The 23,672-nt window shown below is 38.8% G+C and overlaps 1 protein-coding gene across 1 annotated transcript in view; it reads right to left on the bottom strand.

The window, feature by feature from the left end:
• Positions 1-10,414, bottom strand: part of CNTN3 (contactin 3) — a 453,041-nt gene extending 442,627 nt beyond the window's left edge. The window contains exon 1 of the mRNA XM_001373601.5: positions 9,862-10,414. The gene's annotated coding sequence lies outside the window, so the exon portion shown is untranslated. The remainder of the gene's footprint in view (positions 1-9,861) is intronic.
• Between the last annotated feature and the right edge of the window lie 13,258 nt (positions 10,415-23,672).

Consider the following 23,672-nt stretch of genomic DNA (forward strand, 5'->3'; position numbering starts at 1 on the left):
ATTCATGTTCTTTCCCTCCCCTCCTCCTACCCTCTCCCATAGCCAACAGGCAATTCCATTGGGTTTTACGTGGGTCATTGATCAAGACCTGTTTCCATATTATTGATATTTGCACTAGGGTGATTGCTTAGCGTCTACATCCATTTGGGGTTTTCTTGGCAAAGATACTGAAGCAATTTGCCATTTTCTTTGCCAGTTTATTTTATAGATGAAGAAACTGAGGCCAACTAGGTCAAGTGACTTGCCCCGTGTCACACTGCCACAGAGTGCCTAAGGCTATATTTGAATTTGAGTTGTCCTCACTATAGGCTGGGTGCTCTGTCCACTGGGCCACTTAGCTGCCCTACTTGTACTCCAAATGCCTGGCACATAGTAGATACTTAACATGTTTTTAGACTGACTGACTAACAGCTACAGAGGAAGACTGAAAGCCCATGGACTGGTTCAGAGAGGGATGAGTCCAAATAATACAAATAATAGAAGGCAAAATGACCCTTCATTCTCAGTTCCAACAGACCCCTCTGAGAAAGACCACCTTCTTCAGGTCATCAGGCATTGTTATATTTTGTGCTTTGTTCAAGTTTCTGCCCCCAAATCCCATCTCTCTTGGAGATACATCCTGTGGCCACTGCCCTTATCATCCCATCATACCTTCTTTGACATATAAAAACCAATGGTTTCCCTCATCATGGGAGCAGCACTCTGCATGCTACCTTATACTTTTGATTGATGCAGCCCAGAGAGCATCTCAGAGGATGAGAATCTAGGCTCTGGAAAACCTGTGCTTCATAGAGCTGCTTTTTCAAAGCTAATGAGAGACTGTTGGATGGGAGAGTTGGGGGACAGGAAGGACAGACTGATTGCCAGTTGTTCCTGTGTGCTCTTCAAAAAACCTCTGTTTCCTTGTAAGCCTTTCATAGTTACTTCTAATATCTTGTTATTTGAACCCACACTGACTGGCTGATTTGTGGACTAATGTAGGTACCAGACAGTCATTTTAGGTTCATTTTAGGGTTCAAGGTGCGTATGTGGTAAGGGTGGTTGACCAGATATCAATAGAGAATCTCATGACTTTTTGAAAAATGGGTGAAAAAACTATACCTGAAAAGAGTAGAAGAAAGAATATCTGAATAATATGGAAAGAAGGATTACAAAATCATATAATTTTGGTTTCTCCTTCTGAAATGACTTACTCCTCAGACACTGGTTTCTACAGAACTTTTCCCTTCTTTGGCCATTGCTATTTATTTCTATGGCATGTCCAGAATGGGGGCAGGAAGGAAGTAAATATGGAAATGGAACCAGTCATGTTTATGACCAACATGGAGATAACCAAGAAAGTAATGATCTCCAATCAATATTTATCAATCATCTACTCAATGTGAAACACTGGGGATAGAAAAAGACTCACTGCTCTGAGTCTGGTAGTCTATCTCTGCCCTAATGGCTGTGATGGTCTTTGGTACTGATTGGTGGCAGTTCATGAACTATAATGGTATGAAGAGAGCTCAGAATACTCAAATAATTTTGTAATTATCCAGAAAGCAGCTAACTTCAAACAATTACTTTTCAAAACTTAGTTAAGCTATCTAATTCCTCTCTCTTCTTCAGCATAGGACTGATAATTCTAAAACTTATTTCTAGGGTAAGGAGCATGGTACGAATGAAATGGTGCTGGATTTGAAGTCAGAGGACTTAGATTCAAATATTAGTACTACAACGTATTAACTGTGTGATACTGGCAATGATGCTATATCAACATTGGGCCCAATTTTTCTCATCTATAAAGTAAAAGATCATTTTATTGGAGGTGCCAAATGAATAGAAACAAAGGTCATGAAACCATACCCAAGGATCCATGAGTGGTGTATATTGACTTAATTTTCAATCTTTTTCAATGAATCTTGAATGTACCAAAGAAAGATGCAACTTTAATATCCAATTAAGTGTATGTGGAGCAATTATGGAATTCATAAAAGAAATTATTAAATGTATTAAAGTGCTGCTTTCACTTATTATATGAAGGAAAAATAAGACATCCGTTCCACAACAAAGTCTTTAAGACCTTGGAAAATGTATGGAATATTAGTGGTTCCTCTTCGATTTGGCACTATATAACTTCTGCTCATTAATTTATTCAATAAACTAATGCATAAATCTAAATTTCCAAAAAATGTAGTATTCATTATATTTTGTTGTATTTTGATTTATTTTGTTAAATACTTCCCAATTATATTTTAATAGGGTTCAGGCCATACTTAGGAGCATTGAGGTCACGTGAGCCCATGGGTTTGGCACCTCTGATCTGATCCAATATGTAAGATCTCTCTTCCAATTCTAAGTCCAAGAACCTAAGATCAATATCTTTATTCTCTGGGTTCTAGAATAAAAAAAACAAAATTCTCAGTTTGGCACTAAAAGCTCTAAGTCTATGAACCTAAGAACAAAATCTTTATTCTTCTGCTTCTAAACTAAAATACAAAATTCTCAGTCTGGCATTAAAAGTGCCTTAAAATATGGCTCCCATTTTCTTTTCTTATTTTTATATCCTATTTTCTCCCTCAATACTCACTATTTAGTTTGCTACTTATTCTTTATTACTTGTCAGGCAACCAGGTACAGTGGATAGAGAGCCCTGAGCCCAAAGTTAGAATAGACCTGAGTTCAAATATGGCCTCAGACACTTACTAGCTCTGTGACCCTGGGAAAATCATTCAACTTCTGTCTGTCCTGAGTATCTTCAACTATGTAATGGATATGAGAATACCTCCCTACTTCCCATGAGGATCAAATGAGACGATATTTATAAATGTTTTCTTAGCACAGTGCCTGGCACTTAGTAGGAGCATAATAAATTCTCCCTTCCCATCTCCATGCAGTCATGGCGGTCTTGTGCCATATCTGTACTACTCTCATTCCTAACATCCTCATGGAATTTTAAGGACTAAGCTTATAAAAAAAGATACTGGATTGTGGAGACTTTAGCAAGAGTAACTTACTGAAGACATTCCACTGAGTTAAATTCTCAAACATTCACAAAATATATCAGATTTAGTAACTACCAGTAATCACCGCGGCTTTCTGCCAACATTACGTTTACTGAACCCATCTGAATGAGTAACAGACCTGAGAATAGATCACTAGAATTGCTCTGGTTGATTTTAATTGCCTGAAATGTGTCATTACCATCTTCTGAAATTTTTCAAGCAATTTAAAAAGTGACTATTTCCATCTTAGAATGGAAAGTAGCTCCTTAAGTATCCTGCTATACAAATAAGTGAGGGGTCAGGTTGACCATTTATTGGTATGGGAAGGTATTACAGTTAAAAATAAATATATAAACCATGCAGTACCTTGGGACATTACAGATACCTAGCTGAAAGCAAATTCCCCAAATTAATTTGTGAAAAAATTTATTGTTATTTTTAAGTACTTACTATGTGCAAAAACCAGTGCTAGATGCTGAAGGATATAAATAGGAAACTAAGCCAGTCCTTTTTCTCAAGGAGCTCACATTCTAAAAAAGAGAGATAAAATATATGGAACGTTTCATCTACAAGACAGATAGAAAGTCCCATGGTGCTTAGGGTACAGTGAGAAAATGTCAACCTCGGATATTGAACCATTTGACAGTTTCAAGGCCATTGGTGCAAGAATTTTCTTGACCTCTGGACCTGTAACAATAACACCTTTAGGAGGAGCTCTGAGGCTCCCTTTTCACAGTTAGTTTCCCAGAATGATGGCTGAGGGCAATGAGCCAGAAGGACTATTATTTCTGAGGCTCTCAGATTCTGGGTCCTCAAGTTGTCTCCATCGGGATCCGGGGGGAGATGGTGGTTAAGGTGGCGTCAATGGTTTGATTCGCCTAGCCCATGTTGCCTTCTGTCTCAGGGTACCTTGCTGCTTCAGCTGGGCTTGTTTGCCCGCCCTGTGTGAGATAAATGACCACACACCACTTGCCAAATTTCAAATACCTATTTATAAATGATTTTTCTTACATAACAGTTTTTAAAGACACACAAGAACTCTCAAGGTCAGATAATCATCCATTAGATATTCAAGCGATTATTATAAGCCAAGCCCCAAACCAGCAGATGCCTAGAGATACAGAGCCATAAGCACAATATCCCCTGCCTTCAAGGAGTTTACATTATCTAAGGCTAAATTATAGATGCACACGAGAGCAAAAATATTGTCTTGAATTTCTGTAAACCTTTATAAGCTTTTACTTGTAGGTATTATGATCACATTTTCTTCCCAAAGAGCTGTTTTCATTACCTTCTTTCACTAAAATCCTTTGTCTCCTCATAATTGGTCCCGAATCAGACCACAGAGTCTCACTATCACATTCCAAGTGGCTGCCCTTGAAGGGGTCTGCCTACGCCTGCTCTTGTGTTTTCCCTGGTACTCAGCTTTTCTAGGGCTTCACTCCACTGGGACTGGAGTTCCTTCTTGGTAGCTGACTCTGCCTGGACTTCCTTGAACTGAATGCTCTCTAACTATTCTTGTCTCATTTTTGTCCCACTATCTGGAAAGGGCCACCCAAGGGCACAGTCAATGTTTTTCCTATCCAATGAACAAAGTCTCCTTCTAGTTCAATCCAGAAGAAACCTGTTCACATTTTGGAAGGATAATCATGACCAAGCATGACCACGTCCTTCCAATTGCTTTAATCCTACATTATCTCCCCTTTACTTCCCAGCATTACAATCTGGGCATTTGGGTGGGTGGGTTGTGGATCACCCACTCCCCTACCCAAGAGGAGCCCCCACAATAGGTTTCCTATTTAAAAGTACAATGGGCTGGATCAGCAAGCAGTGGCTTTCTCCTCTTTGAAGGACATAAATAAAGCAAAGGCTGGATGGAAAGTTGTCATGAGGATTCTATTTGGGGTATTGGTTACAGTAAATGGCCACTTATTTTTTTTCCAATTCTGAGGACTCTCCAAAGAAAATATTTTTGGAAAAGAGGCCAAAGAAGGAGTTAAGGATTCACTGTTATAGATTCGGCATAAAGGGATCACTCTCCCCACGAGTGTTAATTCTACAATGACAACAAATGGCATCCCCAAAACAATTTAAAAATAGGTCTAAAATAGATCAGATGGTATTATCTTCATCCTTTAAATAAGGAGAAGTGATCAAATCCAGAAACAAAGGCTCACTTCCTTTTGGGCTTATCTCACTGACCTGAGTCAGTGATTAGGGGAGTATGTATTGATTAGGGGAGTAATCAACTTACTACAGCTGGAACCCCAAAAGTCTTAAGGATGGACAGATACTATGCCACCACAGCAGAATATAAGGCCTCAACAGTGAAGCTGAAAACAAATGCATTAGAACTAGGAGTGTAATACAGGACAATGACTTTCAAATCTGAAGACCTAAGTTTCAATCTCATTCTGCTACTTGCTATTAGCATTACCTTGAATAAGTCATTATACTCTCTGGGCCTCAGTTTCCTCATCTGTAAAATGAATGAATTGTATTAAAATGACTTATAAAGTTCTTTTCAACTCAAATCATGCCATTCAGAAACACAAGCATCCTTATGACCACCATTCTAGTAAAGGAATATTCTAGAGCCAGTTCCAACTGGCTGAGAAAGTTCTTAAATTTTCATTGTGATCATTTACAACCTCAGAAACCTACAAGAGCTCCAAATCAAGGTTTGATTCATTTCTTTGTTGCCTAGACTTTAAACAGTTATAGAGAAAATATTACTAATGGAGATTAAAAATAAAAATATGTCCATGTCAACCCCCTCCCCAATTGTTTTTCTCTCAGAGAGGCAGTGTTAAGCTTTTTCCAGCACAGAGTTCCAGAGACTAGTAAAGAGAAACCAATGTTCACAGGCTACATTTTATATAAATATTGTACCTCCAGTACTAATAGTCATCCATTAAATCAAAGTCTCTATTAGATATATACGTGGCATCTGGTTTCTTATGATGATGCAACCACTGCTAAGTTTTCTCGAAGACTACTTTAGATAATATTTTTCCTCTGTTATGACCATATAAAACAAGTTATAACCTATGGTGAATTGAGTCTTAGCTATTATGACTTCTAATGGAATGCTAAGGCATCATGATAAATATCCATAATCTATTATTTAGTTTCCCGATATTTCTTAAGTAAGGAATACACATGCTCACTGAATAATTTTATCTGACTTTATGAAACAGGTATGTTCCTCTCTTTGCAAGATAACTCCTTATGTAATAAACATTCTACAAATATTTACATGCATAGTAGCAAGCCTGCTTGAAATGCTATAAAGAACTGTCAGCACTTCTATTACAAACCTTTATTTCTTGTTTATAACTTCTCCATAAAAGAAGAAGAAATCACCATGAACTAAAACTTGGCATATACAAAGTTTTAGCTTGAGAATAAATTTCTTTTGGTGCAAATTTTCCAGAGAATTTTTCCTCTATTATTTTAACTATAAGAAGAATGATAATCCTAAAAACTAGAAATCATCTAAACAGTTTATTTTTTCCTATTATACCACTGTCTAGATTCAAAATCATATCAACCTGTCACACAACTATTCTATTCTGGATTGGGGGGGTAGGGAATGGACATAAAAGGAAAACACACTAATTTTTGTTAACTCTAACATCTTTAGCAGGAAGCCAACTTAAAATATCAAATTAATTCTGGACTTGAAATTGTTACTAAACTTCTAAACAGCAGGAAGTATACATTGGAAACTAGATATTAAGGTAGAAATTGGAAGGAAAGGAGGTTCTCAGGCACATCCATCTCTGAGATGTAAGCCAGAACTGACCCAAAACAGCATTAAAGAACTTTAAATGAGACCAGTGCTTATGCCTGAACCAAGGATTCCAAGCCTGAGTTCTTGTAGAAGCAATCTATCATATTACATCCAATAAGCTTTTCAACTTCATACAATTTAAAATGATGTTAACAACAGTGCCCCCAAGCAAGGCAGCCCAGTGCTTTGCACCGAGGTGCTGCTTAATAACCGATTGTTGAATCAAATTGAACATGGTAAATGGCTTTTAGAAAACACAGAACATTGAATCCATCATTGGATTCTTCAGGCTGGGGGATGGTGTAATATAAGTATAGAGATGTGGGAGTGTGGAAGAAAACCATTCTAGCTCCAGTGTTTCAAAACAAAAGATAAAGAGATAATGAGAACTTCAAGTATGAGCCATTTAAGCAGAAAAGGCAGAATGAAGAAAAGGCAGCACTATGGAAAGTGAAATCTACTGGAGTTAGTATATATAGTTCAGAGTGGGTTTTTCAGCTAGTGGATAGCAGAGTTTGCTATTTGAGAAAAACATGGTTATCAATTTGTAACCAACAAGAATATGGAGAATACAGCTTTGATAGAAAGCAAATGCAAATCATCCAACCGGAGGATTGCCTCTCTATTTTTCTTTCCTCCACTGTTTTGCCACTATCAATTAAATTTTAAAAGAGGATTCTCATAATTATCATTGTTTTGCTTAAGCCATGAAGACATAGAGGGAAGAGCAGTGGGGACACCTGTTTCTCCACACTCTTTAAGAGAATCCAGATATAAAAATTCTGGTTAAATTTGGCTAGTTTCTATACACTCCCCATCACCTCTGCCATTGTCTGTCTTTGTTACAACTGGGGATTAGTTAGGCACAGTACCTCAGTGTAGAGATAAGAAGTAGACTCGTGATTTTACTGACATATGAAAGTCCCAATGAAGAAAGTTTCATTATCAGTTCTACAACTTATGGTTGTAGAACTTATAGTCTTATAGAGCTGCCCCAGAGTGGTTGAGTGACTTACTTTTGGCCACAGAGCCAATCTAGGAGAAGAGGAAGTTATTTTGTCCAGTCTAAGTAGAAAAGGTAATATTTAAGTGATATTCTTTGTTGCCTGATTGAGGATTAAAGCTTTAGCCCTTAAAGGTTATTTAGTGCTCCTGAGCTCCAGTCAGCTCACTTTACGGATGACAAAACTGAGACTTGTCCTGGGTCACACGACTAGTTAAGTATCTAAAGGGATTTGAACCCTGCCTTTGCTGTTTCCAAGTCTAGCGTCCTAAATCACACCACCATCGTCTTTCTGAGGCAATGTAAATTGATAATAATTAGTCTTGGGTACTAGAATGTAGCTATTGCCACATTGGCGACATAAACCACCTGTTGCCAACAAAGGCAACCATTAGAAGATCCTAATTAATGACCAAGACAATTATTTTATCTCTGTTACATGTAAGGGAAATATACTCTACTTAAATAGCCATGTAACCACATTTTAATAAAAGGACCATTTGAATCCCCCCCCCCAAAAAAAAAAAACGGTTGTTCAAATGAAATGATCAACAGAACAGCTGAGCACAACTTTCTACACAGTCCCATTACCTACACTGAGAAAAGGAGCAGCAATAAATAAATAATATGTCAGACTATTAAAGTCCACGCCAGGTATTGTTAGTAAACAAGGCAAAAGTAACAAATTAGTCTGAGCTATTGAGACATAATAGCTCTTTCAAAGACAATTATTCCCTCTCCTAATCTCTGAAGTGCCACCCATGACTCACTGGTTCTGATTAATTCGTGTTTAATCTATCTACAGATCCCTTTCTTTTCCATACAATGAGATATGAATCTCCATGGGGGTAGAAACAGTATGCAGAAGTCTGTCTCCTCCTAAATTATTCTTGTTTAATCTCTTCCCCACCACCACCATTATTTCCAGCATTCGCAATATGTGCTGGGGTTTCTGACCTCCCTCATGTACATTCCTGTTAAATTTCGGCAGCTTCCCATTGCTTTCTTTCCCCCTAGCTCCTGGGGATGTTCACAGTCTAGCTGGCTCTTGCTTTAAAAGCCCCTGCTATGCGCTCTACTTCCTCCCCCTTGGCTCAGGACTGCACGTCTGCTGTCCTCTCCGTAGCAGGCACTGTTTGTTATTAAATAATTTCTCTGGGCGCTTCTACTTGTTGGAAATCAATGAGCAAATACAATACGAAGCGAGGGGAGAGGGGATTGGGAGCTCGGTATGCGGAGTGGCATCCTCCAAGAGCACGGGAACAGTTCGCCTGGCAGCTTGAAGAGGAGCACCCTGCTGGTGATTTCCCTGGAATCGGGCTGCTGGTGGATATTTCTTCCTTGCTTTCCTGGCACTTAAGAGAATGGGAAAAGCAGCCTCAGGCGAGCGGAAGAACTCGGGCAATCAAAAGGAAGAGCTGCTCAGCAATGGCAAAAGCCTTACAGAACAGGCAGGGGATTACAAGTTGAAAACTCGAATCCTAAAAAGGTGGTCTCCTTCTGGCGCGGTCCTCCCAATAGATCTCCCCAGACCTGGAGGGCTCTGGAGCAGACATCAGGTCAAAAACCTGAGCTAGACGCAGCAGATGCCTTCCAGGGTCTTTCTTTTCTTACCCCAATGCCCACCTAGCCCCCGTGCCTTTTCCTGTACCATTCCCCAAGAGTGGCATGAATTCTAAGTTTGTTCCTAAACTTTCCCTGACTAGATACGTTCTTAAAAGGAGTTCAGGCTGGGGGAGATGGTCGACTTCGGTTTTCTAGATTCTGCAGGTGCAGGAAGTGATTTAGCCGCAGAGGTAATTCGGTTTCAGACCACTTCTCCAATGCCCTAACTAATTTCCTCCCACCCGAGTACGGAAAATATCTCCATGACTCCAAATGCGCCTCTGGTCAGCACTTCTCACTATCCACACCTCTCCGCCAGCCTGGGGCATTTTCCTCATCCCCCGGAACTTTGAGTCTGGCCAGATGGCATCTCCTTTCCCAAAGTTTGCCAGTCCCTTTGCTTCTTGGGCTTAGCCCCTTACCCCAACAATCCCTGGGCGCCCGGAACCAAGAAACAGAGACAGACCTACCTTCTCCTTGCGGACAGTGGCCAGCCACCCGCGCGGCAGCGGCAGCAGCACCGGCAGACTGCTGCCAAGGCCAAACGGCGTCCGGCGTGCGTGCCGCACTCCAATTCTCCCCTCCTCTTGGCTTCTCTCCCCTCCCCTCCCCGCCCTGCCCTGCCCAGCCCTACCAGCTGTCTGAGCTGCCCACCCGCTCTCCTGCCCGAGCGCTTCCCAGTCTCCAACACGACCCCGCAGCTCCGCAACAGTGCGCAGGGTCTAGTCTACCCACTGCTGGAAGATGCCCAGCACAGAGCTCACTCCTAGTCACTCTGGCTCCGGGAGCTGGGAGGGGAGGGACCAGAGGGGAGGAGAGGGGCGGGGAAAACGGTGAAGTAGAGGAGGATGGAGAAGCAGAGGGGAGGAGGAACTGAAGGGAGGAAGAGGAGCCGCTTCCTCCAAAAGGGTCTCGCGCCCAGGGTTCCAGCCACCCCTCACTCCCCTAGGTTTTCCCTCCCGGTGAACTGGGAGCGAGAAGGGTTTGAGGGAAGGAGGGAATGGCGGAGTGAGCCTCCTAGCTGCCCCCTTGGGCCCCGCTAGCGCAAATGGACTCTGGCCTCCCCTGCAGAAAGAAGGCGGTACATAGAGGCAGGGATGGACAGCTTGTGTTCCTGACCTGGCTAAGAGCCCGGACTTCTAAGGGATTAAAAAACAATGTTCTTATTCTTGTTTGTTTGTTTGTTTGTTAAAGAAAAAAACTTCCTTAGGGGAAAGATGAACAGAACGGTGTTTTTTATCTACCCACCCACCTCGGCCCCTGCCTCTTCACCCCTTCCTGTCTAAAATTCAGGGAAACATCCAGGTGAGAGTGAGAAAGGGGGCAGTTCTGAGTCAACTGTCTGGAAAGGGATTTACATAACCTGGCACATTCCAGTGTCTCTTATGCTAAGGAAATGAGCACCCTTCACTCCAGTTCTCCAAGTTCATCTCCTGCAGATCAGAATGAAAGACAGAGAAAGCACGCTGGGAGACGCACAGAGAGAATAGAAGCAGAAACAGAGCATCACAGGGGAGATAGCTAAAGGGCTTTAGTTCTGGTCAGTAGTCTCTGGGATGGCCTGGGCTAATTTTTAACACTGACAACTTTCACAATGATAACAGACCTTCATGCTTTAGCACTAAGTGATTTCCCTTTAGTAGTAACTGTGGTATGATAAGAGACTGGGGATTATTTATGGCTAAAAAAAATAACAAAGGAGTGGGGCACAATGAAGCCCACAGCTATAAATAAAAATAATGTGCCTCGTCCCATCAGGATTAAATTGCAATAAATTTAGACTCCTTGAATTCTCTGCATGTAGCAAAAATGGGACAGGTAGGGAAAGCTTGTTTATGCTCATTTCAGTTTTGTGGGCTACTATAAATTACCTTTTTGCCTGCAGTTTAGGCACAACTTAGCCACCTCAGGAGTATGACAAAGAATCTGTATTCTTAAAATTGACCAACAAACTTTCAACCCAAATTCTCCCTATGCCAATCCCTAAGTGGGTTGCATTACAAATTTTATTCAGTTCATATTTTAAGTTCTTAATATATGCAAGTTCCTCTTTTAAGCCCTAGAAGTATAAAAATAAGCATTTTAAAATTCCTATTTTCAACTAGGGTCACTTAGCTAGTAAGTGTCTGAGGCTAGTTTGAAACTCAGGAAGACTTATAATCCTGACTCCAGACTTGGCACTTTATCCATTGCACCACCTAAGCTGCCCTTCAATGCAGTTAGGGCTCTCACACATTTCTGGTTGCAGGGACTGCTGTTCATCTAGTTCTACATACAATAGAAAACTTATCCCCATTCCAATACAACTGACAAGCAGTCACTCAGTCTCTGCTAGATGGTTTCAAAGGAGAAATCTGGGGGAATATATCACATTCCCGTGTAAATAAAAGCAAAATATAGTGTTAAAATTTTCAAGAAGAAAGACTGCTAAATGGAAGGGGGAACATAACAATTTTTTCCTTTCCTTAGGATCATGGACTTAGCCCAAATTTATCCTGAACCTTTGTTTTAGAGATGAAGAAAACAAGGATGAAAGAGGATAAATAATTCATCTAAGACTGCACAGAAAGTAGGAAAGTCTAGATTAGAACCCAAGTTCTCCACTTCCAATTTTAAACAAGTCTGACACATTTCCTAATGGAGCTTCTTGGCAAATACAGAATGTACTCTTCAACAGGGAAGGTAAAGGAAGAGATTTTTTAGAAGGGAATGAAAGCCAGCCTCTGGAATCCTATGACAAGAGAAAGAAGGCAGAGATTCATCCTTAAATTAAGACAGAGAGGAATCTCAACCTTGTGGTTAGGATTGGAGGAGACATGGATTAGGGGATGGGGAAAGACCATTTTCAAGCTAGGTTTGCTTTGCATGTTCTAGTAAAAGCTGATTAGTGCTAGAAAGGATTTAATAAAAAATTTGAATCCTGTATCTGTGACAGAAAGAGATCTTTTCTGAAATTTACAGGAGTAATAATGAACCTGCACAGAGAGCCAACCTGCCTCAGTAGAAGCACGTACAATATAAAAGGATGGGGTTTGGGGATGGGGTTTCCTTTCTCCAACCTTTTCTCAAAATGTAAAATTCACTGTGAGGAAACTGAAAACCTGATGTTTACTGAAAGTTGACACACAAGAGCAAGTTTAAATAAAATTTCCATTCAATTTCTGGGCTGCAAGCCCAGGAAATTAAAAAAAAAAATAAAGGCACATGTGGGTCTTCTCAGTTTGAATGCCGGATGGAGTTTTATGGAATTTGGCCCCACTGCTTGTCCTATTATAAAGAATTTCACAATTAAGATTCAGTAGTCATTTAGATGGCAAATCCTTATTTTGGGTGTGATAACTAACAATAATAACTTCCCTTTTCTATGGCACCTTTCTATGGCAAGCCCAAAGAGCTTGAAGGACCAACATCATTTACCTGTATGGGAATGGAGAATCCATTCATAGTCAATGGCACAGCACAGTTCACTTGTTTGACATGCAGTTAGTTATTGTTGTTCAGTCTTTTTCAGTCATGGCTGACTTTTTCTGACCACAGCTGGAGTTTTCCTGGCAAAGATACTAGAGTGGTTTGCCATTTCCTTCTCCAGCTCATTTTATAGATGAAGAAACTGAGGCAAACAGGGCTAAGTGCCTTGCTCAAAGTCACACAACTAGTAAGTGCCTGAGGCTGGATTGGAACTCAGGAACTCTTCCTAACTCCAGACCAAGCACTCTATCCAAAAAAACACCTATCTGCCTTTGACATACAGTTAAATATCTCACAAATTTCAGGATCAGAAGGGACTAGGGGTCATTTAGTTCAACTTAAAAGAGAAAAATGAATTCTCACTCCAACCTATATGACAAGTAGCCAAGTGGTGAAAAAGGAGAAGAGGAGAAGAAGGAAGAGAAGGAAAAGAAGAAAGAACAAGAAGAGGAAGCTCAACGCACAGAGTATAAATTTAAGCAAAAGTGTGGGCTGGAATAGAGCCAGACTTCTAAGTTAAATATGTCTGTTTCTGTGTAAGAACCTATGAAATCTTTATATTTTTTTCAATTTCCTCAGAGCTAGGTTTGGCATCTTCAGACAATACAAGTTCTGCCAATAGTAGCAACGCCATAAATTGTTCAAAATAATTGATTTCATTCTTTATCCAGAGATGGCACTGTGTTATAATGGATTATTAACTGGACTTGGGGTCAGGAGCACTGAGCCAAGATACTACATTTAGCACTTAGAAAGACATTTCAAGTCTCTTAACCTCAGTTTCCTCACTTGTAAAATGGCATTGTGAAAAATTCTGTGAAAGTTTTGTGAAAAATATGTGAAAAATTCTATATGGATAAAAGTCTTTTTTCAAAGGGCTAAGTAGAAAGCCTAAACTTGAGATTTCACTAGCATAGGGATCTTCCTCTTCCAATGGAAATGGATTGTGCAATTTATGTTCTACAGAATTGTCTGAGGGTACTCAGATTTGAAATAACTTGGCCAGTCTGAGGGAGGACTTGAAATGATTATGTAACCCTATCAAAATACTTTCTCAAAAGCCAACAGTTGTGATCCCAAGTTCTTATTTGAGACTTACTACTACTACAACAACAACAACAACAACAACAACTACTACTACTACTAATAATAATAAAATGAATAGCTGAGACCAAGGTTACTGAAGCATAAAACTTTTGCTCTTGATACCTGAATTTGAGGAATGGCTAGGTGTTACAGTGGAGAATATCAGCTCTAGAGTGAGAAATACTTGTCTTCCTCAGTTCTAGTAAGCCCTCATACCTGTAATGGCTGTGTGACCCTGGGGAAGTCACTTAACCCCATTTGCCTCAGTTTCCTCATCTATTAAATGAGGTGGAGAAGAAAATGGCAAATCATTCCAGTATCGTTGCCAAGAAAACCCCAATTTGGGTCATGAGGAAATGCAACTGAAACAACAGAAGAAGAAAAACTTATCATTTGCAGAGTATTATCAAGCAAGTAGTTGCTTCACTTCTGCCCTTTTCTAAAGGACCTTCTTGAGCAAGAGTGATTCAATATTAATCTGGAACTTTATTGGAACATTACTTAGGATTTATGATCTATGAGGCAGAGGAAATATAAGCATGAATTTGTTAAATCACAGAATGTTAAACATGGAAGAGATCTTAGAGACCAGTTAGCCTGATCCCTTCATTTTAAAGATGAAGGAAAACATGATCCTTGGCAAGTAATTATTTTATATGACAATAAAGCATAAATTTATTACTGTCATAGCATTTATAAAAGGCTTTAATGTTTTCAAAGCACTATGTGTCTTATCTAATTAGAACCTCACAATAACCCTGGAATGTGGTTGCTATTATTTTTCCTATTTTTCAGATGAGGAAATTGAGTCCAACACAGATTAAGTAACTTGTCCAGATTCATACAGTAATAAGTGTGTATAAACAAATTTAATTTCAAATCTTACTAGTTCCAAATCTAAAAACTCCCTGTGCCACTTCGTTGCCAGGGAAAAGAAGGAATGATGGAGTTTGTCCAAGTTTATGAAACTAATTAAAATCAGAACTGCTATTTTCTATCATACTATAGTCATTTCAACCAAGTTAAGTGTTATCTATTTTTGTTTAGCTTTGGTGGGGGGGATAAATTTGCTACCTATCTAATATCACAGAATATTTTGAATGCTAAGGGAATGAGATGTGTAATAAAGCATTCACTGTCTTTCTTCTGATGTTCTTTTGAAATGAACAACTAGTATAATCCCTTGCATGCTGTAGGAGGCAGCCATGGAAAGAGTGTGGATCTGAATTTTGAGCATCTTGGTTTGAGTCCTGCTTCTGTTACTGCTATTAGACCTGCCCTGTGCCATTTTGGGTGAATCCCTTCTCTCTTCTGAATCTTTTTCCTTACCAACTTAAAGTATCACCTGTAAGTAAAGGGCAAATTTTCAGCTCAGTAATTTATAACCATAATATTCTCTGTGTCAGACAGAACATATCCCATATAAAACACTTAAAACCAACTGGTCACTGGGGAAATTTTAATTGAAAATCCTATGATTCTCTGACTTTACTTTTGTAAACATCAGTGTGTATTTATCATGTCGATATATCAAGATATACATATATGTGCACTTATATTTCCATACATATTCTTTATATGTCTATACATATATATATATACGTATAAATAGCCATATTACAATATACAGATATATCAAATTTTGGCATAAATAACAGGGTTAGTTTTAAATGCAGGCATATACATGTGTGTATGTATGGTCCATATATTATATAAAAGCATGTTGTAATATGAATATGCATAGATATTAAATAAGTAAACATCAAAACAAGGTTAATGTTAAACTTACATGTAGAGACATATTTGGATATATTTGCATATCTCTACATGAATATATTGCCATATATTAAGAAGTAGATATTAAACAAGATTAATATTAACACTCATTTCTATATAAATGAATAAGTACATACATATTTGGTTATACTTAATGGCCTCTGAGTTTATTTCAGGCTCTATAGCTATGATCCCTCAGTTGTAGAGAGGTAGATTTTGGAAGAGATTTCATTTTCCCCCAACTCAGTTTGTGAATTAGAATTTTGAATCTGATTAACACTGCATTAGAGCTATGTTCCTAAGAAATGTGGGTTGAAATGAACTGGCTACGGAAGCAGGTAGGTGACTCAGTGGATAGAGAGTCAGGTCCAGATATGGGAGGTCCTGGGTTCAAATTTGACCTCAGGCACTCTCTAGCTGGGTCACCTTGGGCAAGTCACATAATCCTTATAGCCGAGTCCTTACCAATCTTCTGCCTTGGGACCAATACTTAGTATTGATTAAAAGACAAAAGGTAAGGGTTATATTAAAAAGGAAAAGAAATGAAAAGGAAAGGAAAGGAAAGAAGTGAAAAGAAAAGAAAAAAGAAAAGGAAAGGGAAAAGAAAAGGAAAGGAAAGAAAAAGGGAAGGGAAGGGATGGCAAGGGAAGAGAAGGGAAAGGATGGGGATGGTAGAGAGGGGAAGGGAGAGGAGAGGAGAAAGAAAATGGAATGAACTGGTCAATTAGAAGTATAATATTTTCCATTCTTGACAGATGGTCATTGATCTGAATTCGGGAGGCACCTCTTAAGCATTCTTCTTCAACTCTTCCATTTTATAAAGGACAAAATTGAGGGTTCATTAGACTGTGATCCTTGAGGATAGAGACTGCTTTTCTTTGTAATTCCAGCACAATGCTTACTGCATTGTAGGTGCTTAATAAATGCTCATGGACCGAATGACTAAATATGAAGATGAAGAGAGTTGCTTAAGGTCACACAAGTATTACATATCAAAGGAGAAATGTGTAGTAGTTTAGACACAGAGGACATTAGACATGCAAATTGGTGAATTGAAAATATACTCTGCAGCTATAAATGACATCTTCTTCATGAACTTACTTCATTTTCAACTTTTTCCCCCCAATATGAGCTTGTGTGGGATTAAAATCAGTATTTATCTTCCAGCTTTTCTTAAAATGTCTTCCCCAAGAGCACCAGATCTCCTTGGAATGAAGATGAAAATTTTTCTTATGCTAAAATGTTGAAAACATGCCTTACATATTTATGTGATATTTCTGTTTTAAAAGTTATTATGATGCTAATTTTTCTTGACAGTAGTGACTTTATTGGTGATAAAAATATGCTCAATCCGCATGTGCTACCCTGACATGTTCTGTAATCCTGAAATGAGCTCAGCTAAGGTGTTAACAAAGGGAGTGGAGGAAACAAGGAAGTTGTGCCCTGCCCTTCTAGGGATGTGTGTGCCTGTGTCTGTAGAGGGAGGAGGAGGACCCAAGAGTGACTGGTATGGAAATTATGGCAGTGAGATGAAACAAACTATGCTAATCCAAAAGGCTTCTATAGAAAGTCTTCCTTAGGTCCCTGGAAGAAGAAAACAACAACCCTCAAAACATCACTAAGCAAATAGAATATTTCATGCGGATTTTGAGGCTGTTTTAGGATTATTGTGAAACTGCAGGGTATTTTGACAAAGAGTGTTTTTTGACATTTATAGTCATTTAAGTCAGTGTGGTCACTTGTAGTAAAAAAAAGAAAGTGTCAGGACTTGTTTTACATTTTATCCAGATCTGCCCCAGGCCCTCCTTTCTCTTTAATGACCTTAAACTGGATTAACCTAGGTGCTGACCAATTCTATAGCTTTCAGTTTCTTTTCCAGTGCTTTAGGCTATAATTTCCTTATCTAGACCTAGACAGATATATTTTCTTATCATTAGTCATTAATTGTCAACCCTGAGTGAAAACTTCAGCCTAAATCATTGTTATGCCTAGGGCTGTCTAATAAGCCACATGGGGTCTTTTCCATCTCTGAAACCATATGAAAGTTTATCTGATTCTGGGGTCTGATAACATGGATGCAAAATGAAAATTGCCTTTGATGCAGGCATATCATTACCAAAAGGAAGCAGTCTAAAATAACTGCTAGGCATGTGATAGTATCAAGGTACATCAGAAATGGAGCACTAGATTTAGGGTAAGAGGTCCTTGGTTTGAACCCTTGTTGCTCTCCCTTACCTCTGTGACTTTGGACATGTCACTTCCCATTTCTGAGCCTCACTTTCCCCCACTTAAAACAAAAGGATATTTGATTAGATGGTCTCTCCTGTACCTTCCAGCTCCAAATCCTGTAAGTTTGTCTTTTTTTTTTTCAACTTGTAATATCAGAAATGTGTTGAGTGTGCAATCAAATGACTGAGGCAGACCTTCAAGCCAATAATTATTTGAGTCAATAATATCTAGTCAAAAATTTAGATGAATGTGGTCCCCTCTAATAGAGAGGATCCCAGACCTTTCTAACAGTCTGAGACCACTACATGCTCCACAGTACAACATTTATTCCCTTTAGGGCCCAGCCCCATCTTTATATGCCTGGTCAGTCTAAGCATCAGAGTATTATCTCATCGGTGGACCCCAAATTCCTGGTGTACTCCTTGAATACATTGCTAGTAAAAAATAAGATGGACGATGAACTTCCATCTACAACCCATGCCCAAGACACCGACTCATAGCAACATGCTCTGGACATCCTAGTGATATGGTTCAGCATAAGGTCAAGCCTCTTGTCCAGGCCTGCCTGACACAGGTCTTGAGGAGGAAGTGATGCAGGGTGGAGGGGTTTTAATATATCATGAGACTTTTCACTGAAGTTTGTGCCATCTGGGTGGAGCCCCCCTTCAAGCTATGCTGACAAGTTGAAGTTGAACAAGAAAGGTGTGAGAAAGGAATTCCCTTCCCTTTGTTTTAATTTAATTAATTAGGGGCCTGGAGGTCCTTTACCATTGAGATGTGCAGGGATACACATGCCCACAGTGAAAGGAAATTGAAACCAACAAGACAGGAAATTGAAACTGATCCCACAAGCACTGCCCTCCTGGACAGCACTAGACAAATTAAGGAACTATAATTGGTTGTTGAAGACATGATGGGGAAGAGCTAGTGGATGGAGAAAACTCCTTATAAAGACCAGACCAGAGGTCTGAAGGACATTTGGATTTGGATTCTTAATTCTGATTCTTGCTCTGGTGACTCTTGCTGAAGAGATTCTCATAGACTTTCAGCTGGAAATTGGAACCTGAAGGTTCACTCTTGTGCTCTTCTGGCTGGAGATTGAAGCCCTTTCGGTGGCAAGCTGAACAGCACATAGTGTGGCAGGCTAGGCAACTCTTTACCTCTTTCCTACATTTCCCTCTTGTTACTATCTCTACATTGATGTAATAAAGCTACTAACAGTCTCATAATTTAATTTTAATTATTACAAAGCAAAGACTCTTTTGATTATTGTTTGTTAAAACAACAAAATGCCTATAGAATCAAACCAGCCTAGGTGATACAGATTAGAATTAGTCATATAGTAGATAAAATAATTGACTGAAGGTGGGCAGGAGTCTACTAAAATAGGATAAAGATAAAATTATTTCTCACACTTTTACCTTCCATCTTATAATCAATATTAAGTATTAGTTCCAAGGCAGAAGAGTGGCAAGGGCTAGGCAACTGGGGTTAAGTGACTTATCCCAGGGTTGCCCAGTTAGGAAATGTCTGAATCCAGATTTGAACCCAGGACCTACCCTCTCTAGACCTGGCTCTCCATCCACCTTGCCACCTCGCCCTCTTCTATAGCTTTTTAAGTTTTGCAAAGCACTTTACCCATGTAAACTTATTTAATCCTTATAACGACCCTGTTATATAGAAGCTATTATTATTCATATTTTTACAGAATAAGAAATCAAGGCAGAGAAAGTTTTAGTGATTTGCCTAGAGTTACATAGTTATTAATCATTTGAGGTAGTATTCCCATTCAGATCTTACTGACTTTAAATCCCAAACACTATCCATTGTGCCACTTAGATGCTGCCTTAATATGTGGAAATGAGAGCAGAAAGTATTAAGTGTGAGGGACAGACAAAGGCAAAGTAATAGAGAACGCAGTAGTGTGTATTAGGAAAACCAAGTAGACCAGTATGCCTAGAACTAGTCACTCTGAACCCAATGAGGGAGTCAAGGATCTGAGTGAGCAGCAACAACTGCCTTCTAGCACCTTCTTTTTTTTCAATCCCAATGACTGATTTCTGTACCTCTACCTGCCCCTTATTGCCCCAGGAACAGGGACAGTTGATATAGTGGTGGGAGACAGTAAAGTGCAAAACTAAATGTCGGATGGGCATAGATTGTGAAGAGATTTAAATGCCAAACAAAGGAATTTAGATTTGATCTAAGAGGTAATGGCAAGTCATTAGAATTCATTGATTAGAGGAGCATCATAGTCAGAGCTCTTTTTTAGGGAAATCCACTTGGCAGTGATTGGAGTATTGGTGGAAGTGACAAGGGACTTGAGGTTGGGAAAAAATTAAGGGATTATTATAATACTCAAGGCAAAAAGTGTTAAGGCCTTGAAGAAGGATCAGTTCAGGGTAATGACAAGAAGGGAACATATATTAAGGTTCTGAAGATAAAACTAAAAAGGACTGACTTATTAACTTGATGGATAGGTGAGAAGTGATGGAGAGGGAGGGATCCAAGATGACAAGGAGGTCACAAACCTGGCTGACCAGAAGAATAGTAGGATCCACCATGGAAAAGGAAAATTCATAGGAAGGGTAGATTTAGGAGAAAGGATAAGGGCCTAGAGTCCATGTCCTACAAGGATCAGCTGAAAAAACCAGGTATCCTCAACCTATATAAGAGAGGACATTGGGGGTTGAGGAGAAAGAACATAACTTTTCAAATACTTGAAGGGCAGTCATATAGGAGACAGATTAAATTGGCTGTACTGCCTTCATGGCCAAATCAGGAGCAATGGATATAAATTGAAAAGGTGCCAATTTAGACTTAATATTAGGGGGGAAAGAGTGCTAGGAATCAGTAGTGGATTTGGCTACTTGGAGAGATGGTGGGTTCACCCTCTCTGGAGGTCTTCAAGCAGAAACTGGAGAATCACATATTGAATATGCTATAGTGAGGATCACTTTCACAAAAAGCTTAGATTTGATAGCTACTGAGGGCCCTTCCAAATTTCAGATTTTATGATTCTGCTTTGAAAATGTTCAACTTGAGATGAGAATGGAATTCCAGTTCAAAATGACCTACAAGTCATTTATGATGAGTTTCAGGAGGGGGTGGGATTGGGATATATGTATATATGTTTATGATGTTCATAAATGTATATACATATGTATATGTGAATGTTTATATGCATATGTATGCATAGATGTATATGTATACATATATAAACATGTTTATAAACATTATAAACAAATATTTACATACATAAACACCTAGTATGTGTATCTCCAATCCATGCCCTCCTAAAACTCAGTAACACATCATAAATATATATTTACATATATACATAAATATATACATATATACACACATATGGCAAGTATTTAGGTATGTATATATTTATGTTATTTATGTACATTGTATATATATTGTGTTATAATATGCATATATTATATATAATGTCATATTTTATGGGGCAGGTGGGTAATATGGTGGATAGAGTGAAGGACCTATGGTCAGGAATACTCATTTTTTGAGTTCAAATCCAGCCTCAGCAACTTACTAGCTTTGTGACCCTGGGCAAGTCAATTATCCCTGTTTGCCTCAGTTCTTCATCTGTAAGAAGAGCTAGAAAAGGATATGGCAAACCGTTCAAATATCTTTGTCAAGAAAACCCCAAATGGGTCCATGATGAGTTAGACACAACTGATTGACTGAATGAAAGAGAGGATGAAGATGAGGATACAGTAATGAACTTTGAGGTATACAGACAGTGGGAATGACCCAGAGTAAAATCAAGAAAAAGATATGGAGAGGGAGTGGTCAATGAGTAATGAGGAGAATCATAAGAGACTAGGGTCATGGAAATCCATAGAAGAGAGAGAATATCTGGTAGGAGAAGAAAGGTAACAGTGACAAATCCTGCTGAGAGAATAGAGAAGGATGAATACTGAGAAAAGAACATGAGATTTCTCAATTAAGAAATCGTTAATAACTTTAGGAAGAAAAGTTTCAATGGAGTTATAAAGTCCAAAGTTATATATTATAGAGGATTTAGAAGAGATTGAAGGTAGAAGTATAAGCCCTGAGTGAAGACAGCTTTTTCAAAGAGTTTAGTTATGAATTGGAGGAAAGATGTAATGATATCTGGAGGAGATGGTGAGAACTAGTGGGGATTATTATAATGACTAAGGAGATTTAAGATTATAAGAAATCATAGAGAGGGAAGGATTTGAGATGGGAGAGAGGCGATGACAGTGAAGCCATTTATTAAAGAAGATGGAAGAGGATAGGATCAAGAATACATGTATATCCATTGGCCTGGGAAAGGAGCAGGGACACCTATCCATAAGGGAATGGATTAAAGGAGTAGATTTTAGGGACTGATTCCAATTGAGTAATATTCTATAATGCTGGGATCTGTATTCTTTACATAAATCCCAAACATTCTCAGATTAATGGGTATTCTTAGCACTCGGGGTTTTTTAATTTGTTTGTGTTTGTGTTTTTTGTTTTTGTTTGTTTGTTTTGTTTTTTTTTTTTTTGCAGTGGGGAGGGGTGTCTAGGCAAATGGAGAATGGATCACTACTCTTTTATGGTTCTAAGATTATAGGTACCCATTATAGAAAATTGCTTTTTCTGGGAGCATTTTTTAATTTCTGCAGTGATGCAGGTGAATTTCTAAAGTGCAAATCTGGAGATTAAAGATGTGATTAAAAATTATTTGAGATGACTATAAATCATCTGCAAACCATTAAGGAAAATGAACATAATCACTGGGAAGGCTAACTATAGGGGAAGACTTGGTCATTGATGCAATCAATCAAGTAATTAATCTACTGATCTAGTAACCATATTCCCTTGCAGCCATTTTAGGGTCTGAAACAATTAAGCCTATGTTTAACTTCAACTAATTAGTTGACATGCAGGTCATAACACTCAGGCATGCATGATTTCAAAACAGGTATCCAAAGTTCAAGAAATATAAACTCAAGTACTGCCCCAAAATACTTGACATCTCAGCCCTACAATTCTGAACAGTGTGAATCAAAGGCATAAAGCAATTATAAAAGAGCATTAGGCTAATGATAGGTACCTGAAAAATAGGTAGGTTAAGTGAAGCATTAGATGACAAATTTACAATGCAAATTGCATATGATTTTAAAAAATAAAGCTCAGCTGTTCACGTCAATGCAAATGCTCCACTGGCAGGATGATACTCTCTATCTTTTCAAGTCAGAAGCCTCTAATAAGCCAAATGGTACCGTAAATCAGCAGAGATAATGGATGCTTGTATCAGGCAGGGCAGTGTTTCCTTAATTGAAATAATCCTAATTAGACACTTGGATTGAACTGATTATGACCTCAAACTAGGTAGATGGGAGATGGAATGAGATAAAAATACATCAAATATGGAGGTGAGATCTATGGTATAAAAGCAAAGCCGTTAACAAGATAAATTTTCCAGATACTTCCAAAAGGAGAAAAAAAAAAGTTTCCCGGAGGTATCCAAGCAGTGGCAGCATCTTAAGTCTATGGAGTCTTCGTATGTTATAAAGAAAAACTAATGTAATGATCAAATTGATTTCAGCCTTTCTCTTAACTTACCAAGTTATTAAATTGTGCTCCTATTTTAGATGTACAAATTGAGGCTTTCATGGGAAAAGTTTGCTTATAATTTTATTTAATGCATTTGTTGTTTTCAGTGAAATTTTTCTACAAGCCCTTG

This window comes from Monodelphis domestica, chromosome 7, assembly GCF_027887165.1.
Source record: "Monodelphis domestica isolate mMonDom1 chromosome 7, mMonDom1.pri, whole genome shotgun sequence".
NCBI classification, from domain to species: domain Eukaryota; kingdom Metazoa; phylum Chordata; class Mammalia; order Didelphimorphia; family Didelphidae; genus Monodelphis; species Monodelphis domestica.